The 14,772-nt window shown below is 39.9% G+C and overlaps 1 protein-coding gene across 1 annotated transcript in view; it reads left to right on the forward strand.

Moving 5' to 3' along the window:
- Positions 1–1,771: 1,771 nt before the first annotated feature.
- Positions 1,772–14,772, forward strand: part of LOC136881993 (zinc finger protein 347) — a 43,331-nt gene continuing 30,330 nt past the window's right edge. The window contains exon 1 of the mRNA XM_067154473.2: positions 1,772–1,910. The gene's annotated coding sequence lies outside the window, so the exon portion shown is untranslated. The remainder of the gene's footprint in view (positions 1,911–14,772) is intronic.

Consider the following 14,772-nt stretch of genomic DNA (forward strand, 5'->3'; position numbering starts at 1 on the left):
TCTGCAGCACAGGGATCAGTTTCTTCAGAGTAGGCACCACTTTTTGGACGGCATAGAAGTGTTCGATGGTGTCTCTTATCATTCGTTTTTCGCGATCGTCCAGTTCTATCTTCCCGTGCGTTCCCTTCCTACGAGAAAGAGGAGAACATCATATAACATTTGCACATGACAACCTACTAGTATCCATAATGATATTAGTTTGAACAGATTAGGTAGACAGGCGTGGGTGGTGAATCGTCGGGGTGAGAGGCAGTAAATGCCTTAATCCTATGAATAGTGACCACGGATTTTCCCGTATAGGCGGCAGCACGTTGGATAGACTTGTTTAGGGGTACGAGCAGCTGTTTATTCTTTTTTTTTCCATCGCACAGCACTTTATGACGTGTGCTATTATTTTACGTCCCTCGCTGTGTATAAGCCTGGAGTACCTGGTGGTTCCTGTGATGTAGGCCTACTAGGATTATTTTCCGCACTCATGTTACCTTCTAACTTGTATGGTGTTTGTTATATAAACACCACCAGTACGTACAGTGTACGCCAGATGTCGCATGGCGGTGTATTGCATATTACAAAAATACACGATGCTAGTAGCTCTACTATCTACTCTACTCGCCTCGCTACTCTACCCGTGTAAACGAGCCTTAAATGCTACATACTAATCACTGTTGAACAAAAATTATCCATAACTAATGCTCTATACTTCGTAACTGCTAAAAGCGAACTGTAAACTAAAATTCGAAACGTACGATCACCAGAACATGTTACATGAGGTTAGAAGAATACAAGTGAGTTTGCAATAACATCGCCGTAACACCCGCCGCTACAGCTTCGTCTACATTGTCTTTTTATTTATTGCGGGCTTATCAAAGCTAGCCCCTAGCTTGACATTTTAAAATGCATTGAAACTTTCACTCCGTCTAAGGTTCACTGACCTTCAAAACAGTTATACCAATACTCACTGCGAGGACCGAGAGCGAATGTGTCATGAATAGGATAAACGTACAAAACATGTAATACAATCAACCTTCATTTTCTCGTACCATTAATTTCTTCAGAACAGTGGTACTCAGATATCAATTTGGTCTCATTAAATTAATTTCTCTTCATGGTCGAAAATCTGGTGGGCTAAGCCCCTTTAGCTCGACGCACCGCTCCTGCTTGCGTCAATCACTACTGATCTGCATTTAGGGCAGATTCCCTATCTGTTGTATTCCTAGCCAAAACGTAAATACAGTATTTCAGTCTTGATGTGCATTTAAATGCTATATTTTAGAAGTAAACGTGTAATTCTATAATGTGAGTACGGTAGTTTAAGGTTCAGCAACACTGACAAATCATTGAAATATTTCTAAACCCGAAAAATGCATAGTATTCAATATTAATGATAGTTAACTAATTGCATTTCTGAAGAATACAAAGTACACGAAGGATAATGAATTTTCTTACCGAAATTACGATATGAAAATTCAGGCACGTTGCACGCAATTTATATTATTTACAGTCACAAAGGTTGGTTCTGCCAACCTCGACTGCTAACTCTCACATATTATTCCTATAAACATACAGAAATTCGTACTGTCTCGTATTAATCATTGTCTTCATGAGACTATGTAATGCATTAGCTACCGTAGTAGGTGTCAAAATGATATGAAGTAGTTATTTTCTATTCATGTTTAAACATTTTAGAGTAAATTAAAATAAACTTTAAATTTTATTGGAGTAATTTCATTCGTGGTACCAGATGGCAATACTGCGTGCGACAACCTCGGGACGGAGCACGGAGAGCTGTCAAGTCTGCTAGGACTGTAAGAAGTTGAAGAAGAGAATAATACGAGCAGTCTGTACAGTTGAAAGCTGTGACTGTACACAATAACTTTCTAACGCACCAATTATTTTCAAGTCGGGAATCGGTAAGCATATTTCGTCAACTTGTTGGGAAGTTTTGGAGGGCATTAAAATGTGTACGATCAAATATTACCTTACATAATTTCGCTGGAAGCAAATTAAGTACCTTACGAAATTTTCAAGCATATAGTGTGTTCATAAAGTTTGTTTAAACTGATTTATTGTGATTGTAGCGTGTCACTGAGACAACCCGTCGACGATTTCTGTAATATTTTCTTTCTTGAATTTGGGATATGTAGGTTATCAGTCTTGTCTTCTGCCCGTATGTTACAGTGAGTTTTCACACAATTCCTGACAAGTAAAGCAATTTGTGGTGTTCTTAATTTGATTATTTAGATCTAGAATTAAGAACAGTGATTCAGAACTTGCAATAAGCCATTTATCCAACATGTGAAAGAAATGAAACATAAAATAACAATTAAAAACCTTCAGAAGGCACGATTAGGCCCAGAAACGAAACGTTCGTCATTGGCTTCGTAGTGTTCTTGCAAAATATTGCTTGATTACAAATTAATATTTCGAACTACTTATGGTGTTTCCGACTTAGACGTCTAGTTTAAGAATTAGTACTGTTTTTTGGTACAATTGTCGACTATTGGGAATCTACATTATGTTTAAGAGAACAGAATTTCTCCCTTTTGCTATAAGAAATGCCTGTGATGGTTTCATATCTCTGACCCAGATTTAACTGAACAAGTTCGCGTTTGAACTGAGCTACGCGCAACAAAATGTCACCTTGAACACAAAGTGACTTCTTACTCTGATGTACTATAGTGTCGTAAGGAGTGTACAGTATGCTGTTTTATTACGCTGAAAGCACAAGCCCTAGAGAGGACTGTGAAGCTAATCACTTCTTAGGCTATAAAGTTCAACTTATTGAATCAGAATGTTCTAAACGGAAAAACATGGTGGAAAACGGAATTGCCGGAATCTCTGGGTTGAGTGAATCAACTTCAGAGATTTTGTTTTGCTATACTCCGCACAGCTTTACTTCTAAACTGACGTTTCGCAAAACAAATGAGCGTTGCCTTACCCCTGTTGCCAGCGCGCTACTACCGCGAGAACAGCTGATGCAATACAATACGACCGCGGTTAATAGCCCTCGTAAAATGAAACACCGTCCCCAGAAAAGCTAATGAATCGGGATTGAAAACGAATTCACATAAACTACACTTACTAACAACATCCGACACTAAAAAGAGAATACATTAAGAATAAAAGAGAATGAGGAAATAACACATCACTCACCGTTAATGGCTGGCACAGGAAGGAGGTTAAGGCCTGCCAAGGGAGCACTCCACTGATCTCAGAGCTACTTTCTTGCCACTTGTCTTTCCCGAACTACACTGAGAGATTCTAAAGACGCAAGAACTAAGTACACTAACCAATATACGGATGTAACTACACCTATTTTTATACACTGAACAGAGAACAGAGAGATAAAGACTGATATGATAAACACTCATTACTGAAGAAAAATGCAAAAGATCACGAACCGTAGCGAATACGATACACGCTGAACGATATACGGTAACCACATGATGAATGTAAATATTAGAGTTGGCAACTAGGTTTCGAGATCGCCCCTGCCGATAAAAGTCGATATGAATGAAAGCCTGGGATTGGTTGGATCACGGCCGACTTGATGCGTCGCTGTACCTAGGTTCGTACCGGCCTTCACAATCGGGACCACGCACTGTAATTGGAGTAGTTACACAGCTCGACACGTGTCGCTGGCGGCCTAACCATTTGCGGTAGAAATGCATACTTAATTATGGAAAATATATTGACGTTGATTGGCGATTTATCGTAATTTAGAGGGCATGGAGAATGTTACATAGGTTAATGCTGTTAAAATGATTAATCATAAAGATTACTTTCGTTTATATTTGCCAAAATAATGTCGTGAAATGAAACTGCGGAGAGATGGAGTAGTCCAGCGGACGTTCTGATATTAACTCTGGTTGCCGATTTATCGTAATGTAGAGTTATGGAGAATGTTACATAGTTTAATACTGTTAGAATTATTAATCCTAAAGATTACTTTCGTTGATATTTGCCAAAACAGTGTCGTGAAATGAAACTGTGGAGAGATGGAGTAGTCCAGCTGACGTTCTGATATTGACTCTGGTTGCCGATTTATCGTAATGTAGAGTTATGGAGAATGTTACATAGTTTAATATTGTTAAAATTATTAATCCTAAAGGCTACTTTCATTGATGTGTGCCAAAATAACATCATGAAATGAAACTGCGGAGAGATGGAGTAGTCCAACTGATGTTCCTGAACTGTGAGGAATGATAGTAATCACTTTTATTATCATGGCATTTAGATACATAGCAGAACTTCCCACAATACTTTTGTCTTCTGAAATTAATCTTGGGATTAGGAGTCATTGTTCAGTTAGAGTTTAAAATTCTTCAAGTGCTGCTGTCAGAAAGGGGGAGGAACAAAACATAAAAGTCTTACTTTTTTTTCTATATTTGTTGTATGAATAACAAATATTTTGACTCAAACATGTTAAAAACTTTTAATTTCAATATATGTATATATAGCTTCAGATTACATTACATGACATTACATTCATACCTTGCTCTAGAATTTTAAAAACCGAGCTCGATAGCTGCAGTCACTTAAGTGCATCCAGTATTCGGGAGATAGTAGGTTCGAACCCCACTGTCGGCAGCCCTGAAAATGGTTTTCCATGGTTTCCCATTTTCACACCAGGCAAATGCTGGGGCTGTACCTTAATTAAGGCCATGGCCACTTCCTTCCCACTCCTAGCCCTTCCCTGTCCCATCGTCGCCACAAGACCTATCTGTATCGGTGCGACGTAAAGCAGGTAGAAAAAAAAATTAAATACCAGGTGAGTTGGCTGTGCAGTTATGGGCGCGCAGCTGTGAGCTTGCATCCGGGAGATAGTGGGTTTGAACCCCACTGTCAGTAGCCCTAAAGATGGTTTTCTGTGGTTTCCCATTTTCACATCAGACTGTACCTTAATTAAGGCGATGGCGATTCCTTCCCACTCCTAGCCCTTTCCTATCCCACCGTCGCGGCAAGACCTATCTGTGTTGGTGCAACATAAAACAAATAGCAAAGAAAGAAGAAAAAAGAATTTTAAATAAAAATTCAGTGAGAGAAAAGTATTTTGAGTAAATACATTGTAAATTGTTCATTGCTCAGGTGAGAACACTCCATACGTTGGCCTTACCATCATAACAGTAATGGTCCTACTTGTCAGTGTTTAAATGTTAAAGTTCAGATTATCTTGGATAAAGTCCAGTGTAGGGGGCAACGCGTCCACCTGTCACATGGCGGCCCCGGGTTCGATTCCTGGCTGGGTCAGGTTTTTAAAATGGTAATGATTAATATCCCTGGCCTGGAGTCTGGGTGTTTGTGACGTCCTTAATCTTCCTTTCCTGACACACAACATTCCACACTACCACCATTCCAATTACATGCAGGTTCATACAATATGGTGCCAGTAGGGGCAAAAGATCCACATGGGTCGATGCCCCAAAAAAATAGCACTTAAAAAAATAAAAATCTTGGATAAAAATGTGTTGTGTTGCTGTCATACATTAAATATGACTTTGCCTAAAGAATTATTCAATGAAAGAAAATTCAGGGGTAAAAAAATACCCAATTAGCATGATTAGCTGCCGCCCCCGGAGGTCTGAGTTTGATTCCTGCTCCTGCCACGAATTTTAAAATGTGGTACGAAGGCTGGAACGAGGTCCATTCAGCCTTGGGAGGTCAACTGAGTAGAGGGGGGATTGATTCTCACCTCAGCCATCTTTGAAGTGGATTTCCATAGTTTCCCACTTCTCCTCCAGGCAAATGCAGGGATGGTACCTAACTTAAGGCCACTGCCGCTTCCTTCCTTCTTTCTTGTCTATCCCTTCCAATCTTCCCATCCCCAACACAAGGCCCCTGTTCAGCATAACAGTTGCGGCAGCCTTGGCAAGGTACGGGTCATCCATCCCAGTTGTATCCCCTGACCCGAAGTCTCACACACCAAGATACTACCCTTGAAGTGTTAGAGGTGGGATCCCTCACTGAGTCCAAAGGGAAAGCCAACCCTGGAGGGGTAAACAGATTAAGAAAGAAAGAAAGAAAGAAAGAAAGAAAGAAAGAAAGAAAGAAATAAAGAAGATAAATCACCCCCCCCCCCAAAAAAGGATGAAAGTGTTAACTGCTTTGAGCCACTTGGTAGTTTTGTTGAGGTCTGCAGAGAATTAATGAAATAATAGTGTTTCCCTGTTCAAAATACAAAAAGGCACACATCAATTCATATTCGAATATTTCCTAACACAGTTAACACGTGAGAGGTCGCGCAAGCGGCAGTTTGCCGCACTTTTAAAATATTTGTTAATAATTTTGTTGCTAGCCATTTCATCCCTCCACTCCAACTCTCCCGCCTGATGTTCGTTATCGTCAGTGTATTGCCTGCTGCGTTCCGGAGCATTTTAAGTTTTCTTTCACTGTCGTATCTGCCGCGGCAAATTGCCTTCATGGGACCCCTCGCGTAGTGCATTCTTACATGACTGCATTTCCAAGAAAGTTTCTTAAGTAAAGTTCATGATCTTTATGGTGGCTTTCAGTGAAGTGTGGTGCTGTAGTTTTATCTTGAATTGTGACCAAATCATTCATTGAAATGTAAAAATGCAAACATTGAGGCAATTTGCTCATGCGCGACCTCCCACGCTCTTTAAAAACACACGTAATTTTACCAGATTTTGCAAAAAAATCCGTAATTTTTTATATTGAGAAAATATTTTTACTGGGTAATTATGTTAGTACTAGTTGAAAGGCAGTTAAACAGGGTACATATTTATATTTTTATCAGAGCATTCACTGCAAAAGGAAAATAGCAGCTCATTCAAATATTAAGCGTGAGCAATTTGCCTTTGCACGACCTTTCGCGCTCTAAAATGGGCACGAACTCTCATGTGTTAAAGAAATGCAAATCATTACACCAGAAAAAAAAACAAAAAAAAACCAAAAAAACAAAAACAAATTAGCGCATAAATTAAAAATCTTCTTTAGGACAAAGTTACAGCGAGAAATCAGTTTGAGCCACTCATTACATTTGTTCTTGTTTGCAGAAAATTTCTGCTCGAAGTACAAAAAGATACACAATAATGTCACAAATTCCAAGATTTGTAAACACAATTTAAAAATGCAATCACCACACTACACAATAAAAAAATTAAACTCACAAGCGCATAACTATTAGCTTGCAAACTGTCCACTTCATGACCGTAATCAATTAGGTGGTAATTTAATCTAATTATTTGATTTAACTATCAGCTCTCAATATCAAGCCAACAAACACTTCATTGCGAACACGCTGGCAACATTTACGACAGCAAAACAATATAAATAAAACTGGAAATGCGGCAATATGCAGTATACAGCTTCCTGTCAGTGATTAGGGAGCGCATTATGGTGAAACTTTCCAATTACAAATTTATGCTGGACTTCACAAGCGATTGTCAAGGCTGGTATAAGGAGCGCAGCGAAGGATTCAGTCAGCCATGGTTGGATGTGTATGTTTCAGCGCATAACCACCAGACAGAGCCACAATCAGCCAAAATGTTAATTTAAAAGTAAGGCAGCGTGGAGTTTAATGGCTTAACCCACTAACATATGGAATATTTTTGGTGACATAAGGATGGGGACGGGAAGGTAGTGGCGTGGCCTTGATTTAAGTACAGCTTTTGCCTGGTGTGAAACTGGGAAACGATGGAAAACCATGTTCAGGACTGATGACATTGGAATTCGAGCCCATCTATCGAATGCAAGCTTCCAGCTATGCAACATGAACCCTGCAATTAAAAGGTCCTTCTGGAAGAATTTACCTGAAATAATTAAGAGCACCAAATATATGGTTTAACTGATGTAATTTCTTGAATATTTGGGAATGGGTGCAACGGGTATAAAATGTATCCTACTATAATGAAGAGATTGTGGCATACACTAACAGTTCTTGCAGTTCGTGGCAATAAGTTATTGTGTGTGAATGTGTGTGTGAGTGAGTGAGTGAGAGAGAGAGAGAGAGAGAGAGAGAGAGAGAGAGAGGCACACACAAAGGAAAAGAGAATGATATTTTTAAAAGAAACCCTCCTTCAACGAAGAAGTCCATCATACAGTTGTGTTGAATCAACACTGAATGATAAATGATGTTTATGGTAAACAAATTACCCTGTTGTAGAACTTTTTACCGATTACATTGTGAAGACTTTTAGAACTTACTCCTGAGGGAGGAACACAATATCTTTTGTCCATCAACCTTAGAGGCACAGTTGGTTAGCTGTCGTCCTTCTGTTCCAAACAGTAGATTCGCTCCCAGTTGAGATTAGTGGGTTGACTTCCTTCATGTTTAAGACCTGTTCAAAGGCAAAGTTATGTGTGTTTTTATATTGCGCACGTAGATGGCACGATCATAGTTCGTTGTATCTCACTGGTGAAGTCTTAAAATTTTGTGTATCTTGGCTGCCGCATGACAACTGACATTGACACTAAATAGACACCCGAGCAGTTGATGCTGGAGGCTTGAAATGAGGTCAGGTTACAGGTGTACTTTGTAAACAAAAGATTATGCTCTATTAAAAAATCTAAGGTGTACTGCACAGTCATTCACCCAGTAGCACTCTATAGGGTGGAATGTGGTAGAGATGCTAAGATGGATGCTAGGGACTGGATCACCTGTGGATTGAAGATTTAGGAACATCCTCAAGATCGCCCTGATACCAGGGGTGAGACTGCACTGTTATGGCTTTTTAGCCAGAGCTGATGGAGAATCCATTGCATTGAACTTGCATCCAGGAAATAATGGATTCGAACCCAAGTTTTGGCAGCCCTGAAGATGGATTTCCGTGGTTTCCCATTTTCGCACCAGGCAAATGCTGGGGGTATACTTTAATTAAGGCCACGGCCACTTCCTTCCCACTCCTAGGTCTTTCATATACCATCCTTGCCATAAGACCTATCTGTAGGTGCGACATAAAGTCAATTGTAAAAAAAAAAGTCATTGACAAACAGGCACTTCAACTTGACTCTGATGGATGGTGGTCTGCAGTGTGGCGTACCAACAACCGAAGAAAAGGACAATCAAACAAATGGTGGCACAACATCACAGCCCAGGTCCTCGATTGCTAGCTCAACCACTAAGAGATTAGAGGCCAACCCAGTGTGAAAACATGCCAGCCACTTAGGGCAGGCCTCAATAATTAAAGACATAGGATTGGGAAGCCTACTACTACTAAAAGCGTGATCAAAGAACTAGAAGTCTTCAAACTTAACCAATGAATAGAGTACAAGAAGGTTTAAAATTCAAACTCGAGTTGTAATTTAAGTTGAACATCATTACAGTATTATTTTCTGAAGGAGGATATAATGAGTACTCATTAAAATTCAGCTCATTCATTTACCCATTTACTAGGCTTTTACCAAATTCTTAAAAACAATTAAAAGCCAATGGGCCCAACTACCATACATAATTACAATATGGTTTAAGATACCCTAGTGAACATGGAAGCGTTTTGAAGGAAATAATCTATCCGCATCCTCAACCCAGAATGATAATATCAAAGAAGTAACATTAAGGTAGGATAAATTTGAATAAAGTGTAGAGCCCATGTCAAAATAAATTAATTTTAACCTTGAGAACCAACCATAAGGTTAAACAATAATATTAAAGGAAATAAATACTTTTCTGTGACCCAGTTCAACACACCCAGTGCACAAAATCATCACACAACAACCAGCATTCGGTCACCACATTGCATAATCACAACCACCAATTCACAGCATGACAATGCGCACTAATCAGAACCGTTATCAAGATAACAAAAGAAGGAAGCATTCCACAACGATGCTATAAATGGAGGGCAGCTTCAGAAACAGTAGCCGCCAAACCAAAAATAAGCAAGAGATAAAATAAATAATAATAATAATAATAACAACAATAATAATAACTACAAATGAAAATCAAATAAGGCACAAGGAAAATTTGATAAAATTAAACCCAACGCACACTTCAGTATTCACTCGGGTGTAGAATTTACAAAACGTTACAGTAATCAGTTAAACATTATGACACCTTTAGGTGGCTAACTATACATACAGACCACTTGGTTTCTAAAACTATAGTTCCAGTTTCTTTTCTTTCCATGGGGAAGAATTTAAATTAAAAACCTCCGATACAGCAATTTAACTTATAACAGGTCCTATTAAAAAGGGTAGATCATTGAAAGGCTCATGCTAACAGTTATAACAGCGGTTTTAGTTACCCAGAAGTAATTTTCCAATTATTTTCACCCGCCAGAATATGAGATAATTGAGTGGGCACGTTAAAATTTCAATCAGTTACACAATTTCAGTCACAAAAAGTTAACTTTATTTAACTTTACGGTGTCAGAAGGCGAATGGAACCTTCAGGTGAGAAGCAGAGTAATATTACATGTCGGGCCAACATGTTGGATTCGCTCCACAAGTAAGTTTCAATGAAGCGACGCACTGTAATCTTGCTCAGAGTTTATACAGAGAGTTTATACAATGTGGGACTTAACAAAGTAATGAGGCTGTTTCATAAGGTAAATTTTTCACAAACCAAGTTCATGAACAATGAAGTCCCACCAAAGATCTAATGGTGAGGAGATAGCCCACCGTTATTTCACAATTTACTCCAATCAGGTCTTTTCAATGCATAACAATTAACTATTTTGGCCAACTGCTGCGTTGTATGACATAGCGCCAAGTTAAATTATAGGTTTTTTTCTATTGAATTCCACATGTACTAATTTCAGGTGTAGCAGTAATTCCACATATTCCCTACAAATTATTCTGTTAGAGCCTCATTCCCCAAAAGCACACACCAGGGTAGGGTGTTAATTACAGTTTGAATACATAGGTAAATACAGGTAGTGACTGGCGAAGTATGACAGAACTGCCGTTGAGACAGAACAGAAGTATCACAGGGCAAATACTCATAGAGATGGACGTTATCACAGTCTTCTAGCCTTATGATGTAATGGCAACAGCACAAAGCCAATGTCGTTGACAGAATTATTAGTGGCACAGAAATGATGAATACAGTGTGGGCAGTACCATGTTCATACTGCCATATAGATGTTATTCATACATAGTCGATGCGAGCACAGGCAATGGCTACAGTCACACAGCATAATAGAAGGGTAATCTAGCCCATATTTCAGCATAGATGATGGAAACTCACATAATTAAACCATGTGCGCATGTTGCTGACACATACCTAAGGGGCAGACACACCAGGGGAAAACCTCAATTAGTCACAAGATTTGCGTGTCATCGGATACTGTTCATTAATGTCAGTTCACCACAGTAGTATAAAATTTTTGGAGAAATGAGCCTTCGACATGCTGTGTTTCAGATAATTGCTAACCCTTATACTATAAGAAATATAATTTGACTTAAGCTACTACAAATATCAAGTTATAGAATGGTTTATATGCAAGACATTACAATTTGCGTCAAATAGGTAAGTTTAAAATGACTTAGGCTTCACATGGCTCAGATGAACCCTCTTTATTCTTCCATCAACAGGGTCACGGACGAGGAAGGAGACAGGTGTCAAAAATTGTAAGACGGTGCAGGGACTGTTAAAACAAGGGGCCACTTTCGCCGCAGACTTGTCAGCTTTCTTACTATAAGGATTAGTCTTGACAAAGACTTGATCACCTATGGATATACCACATGACTTACGTCCTTTATCATATTGTTTACGCACATTTTCATATGATACTGCTAATCTACCCTTGGCACAATCCCATACGTTGCGCATGTCATGAACGCACATATTTTCAGGAAGAATCTCATAGAGTTTCAGTGCATTGGACAATGGGGAATATGGTTTGTAACTCAACATCATGGTAACAGGAGATTGCATGTGTGGTTCATGAACAGCAGTATTGAAAGCATACTGCAACCAATGAAGACTTGCGTCCCATTTAGACTGATCGGGAGTGATGGTAAGCAATGAGGGCTGCTCTTAAATTACGATTAACTCTGAGTACCCTTCTGCCATTGTTCCCACTGGTTTGTACCAGTGATCATTTTTGCTACTTTCATGTCTGTAACTTCTAACATGTGAAGAGGATATCATACGTGTACCCAGCTTTCACTCCCTTACAGCAAAGTTGGTTTGAAAACACACCAGTGTAAGGATAGTCTTGTCTGGGAGCTGACTTCTTTCTTGCAGAATGCTGTTGATTACAACTGAGAACTCACAGCAGTAGCTTTGCTACACCTTGATTCAATCTCACTTACTGTACTACCATTCTGGGAGAAAACACATCCTAAATACTTGAAATGATCTACCCATTGCAGTTTTCTGTTCCCACCAGGCTGAGTAGCTCGGACTGTAGAGCGATGGCCTTCTGAGCCCAACTTGGCGGGTTCAATTCTGGCTCTGTCCAGTGGTATTTGAAGGTGCTTAATCCATTGAGCCCTGCATATTTGTTGGATTGAAACTGCATTGGCGCTGGGATTATTTTGGAGGAAATATAGTGTCGCTTCATATCATGAGAAATTTCTTACTTACAAGACCATTAAAGATTTAAATATACATGAAAACAAAAGGCTTTCATACCAGAAACTGCGGAACAAGGAATACTGTAAAACATTTTATTTTATTAGCATCTACTCAGTCCGCCTGCTGAGCTCTAACACAGTCTTCTCTTTGCACTTCCTGTTCGATTTCACTGAAAAAATTACATTCCTAATCATCATTACGTTCTAAAAGGGGGTTATATATCAGTAAATATCAGTTCTGTACTGGCAGCCATCTTGTTTACAAGGGAATCTCAAAGCTAGAGATAGCCCACTTCAAACTAATATTACCAAGCACACTATCGATATATATTAGCAAAGAGCATATAACATTGCAAAGAAAGAGTCCCTACACAAATCACAAATGCAACGCACTCTGCCATCTCTTGAGGAAAAGTTGAATTATATTGTAAAACGAGACAACGGAACAGTTCCATGGTCCGGCGTTTGGTCCACCGAGACGAAGCATGGAACGCTTCCGTGGCTCGGGCCCAATGAGTTAAATACGTCAGCTCGCATTCGGGAACCCCACTGTCAGCAGCCCTGAAGATGGGTTTTTGTGGTTTTTCCATTTTCACACCAGGCAAATGTTGGGACTGTTCATTAATTAAGGCCACAGTTGCTTCCGTCTCACTCCTAGTCCTTTCCCATCCCATCATCGTCATAAGGCCTATCTGTACCAGAGCAACATGAAGTAGATTGTTAAAAGAAAATAAGCCTTGTGTCAGAAGGTTTACTAGTATGTTAAGACACTTTTGTGGGACATCATTCTGACACCCCGGCATCTCCGAAAGCCACTAAAGTAGTTAGTGGGATGTAATAAAATCATTATTTTTTATTTTTTGGTTTGTTTTGGTAGGGACTGTAGGGCTTGTCTTAACCCTGTAGGGACAATGGAAAGGATGGCCTGTTGGCACTGAGATCGGTTCTCTTTGGTCTCTAATCGGATCCGCTGTCCCTCTAGGTCTGATTTTTCTGAGGTGATCCACTTGGTCTTGGAAGCCTTTCCCCTACTTGTCACTGTGAGGATTCTGTTGGTGAGCCTACAGGGTTTCAGGTGGTTCATATGCCCGTAAAAGGTCAGTTGCCTTTTCCTCGTACATGTGTCTGTCTTTTTGATGTTCGTAGAGCTCGCTGTTGTGCCTGTTGTGCTCCTCTTCTCTTCTGGGTCCTAGTATCCTCCTCAAGATCTTCCTCCCTTAAGTTCTAGTTTGCTAAGTGGCCCCTTCCGATTCATCAAGAGGCACTCAGATGCCTAGAGTAGAGAGGGGTCTTACTACTGAGTTGTAGTGCTTCAGCTTTAGGTTCTTGGAGAGGTACTTTGAGGTGTAGATGCTTTTACAGGATTGGTAGGCCCTCTCTAATTTGGTGCACCTGGTGTCTATGGCCAAAGTTTTGCTCTCCCTTGCTGAGATCCATTCTCCTAAGTATTTGACTGCAGGAACTTTAGTTATGGTATTGTTTCCTAGTGGGATTGTGGAAAGAGCTTGCTTTATAATAATGATAAACTCAGTCTTCTATTGGTTGACCCTCAAGCCGGTTTTTGCTGCAATACTGTAGAGGCTCTGCAGTTAGTGAGTAGCCTCCTCCATGCTGTTAGCCATTAGGGTGAGATCATCAGCAAAGGCTAGACAGGGTACACTGAGGTCTTTCTTGTACCCAAGCTTCAGCCCTGCTTCTGATGACAATGTGGCAGTCTATTCCCTGATGATCTTCTCTATACACAGTTGAAGGGGATGTAAGAGAGACCATCTCCCTGTCTGACTCCTGTCTGGATGGGAAAGCTCTCCAAGAGCTCATCCCTGAACTTGACTTAAAACTTCAGCTAATTCTTTAACTTGGACCAGTCTGGTGGTGTTCTCATCTAGGCCTAGTTGTTATTTTTTTTTTTACAAGTGAATGGACCGCTAAGGATCACGCTAAAACCTCATTTCTTTCTCTCTGTGCAGAGTTTTCTCTGTGTCCAATACTCCTTCATGTGTTCGCTGGCCTGCTTCCACTGTTCATCTGTCCAGGTTCTTCCGGTCTTCTTAGTTCTTCCTGCAGTTTGAACGCCTTCCAAATTCTTCAGTGTGTTCCTAAATGTATTCATTTCTAACAGCTGGTCTTCCAAGATGCTTAACCTCTCCATATCCTTCTTCATTTCCTTAATCAATGCTGTAGTGGTCTTTTTTCTCCAGAAGTAATCAAATATCTGTTTAGTAAGTTTGTTCGCATTCATTCTGTACAGAGGTCCAAGAAACGCCAGCCTCCTTTTCTTCATGGTCTCTGCAA

Source organism: Anabrus simplex, chromosome 10 (genome assembly GCF_040414725.1).
Source record: "Anabrus simplex isolate iqAnaSimp1 chromosome 10, ASM4041472v1, whole genome shotgun sequence".
Lineage (NCBI taxonomy): Eukaryota > Metazoa > Arthropoda > Insecta > Orthoptera > Tettigoniidae > Anabrus > Anabrus simplex.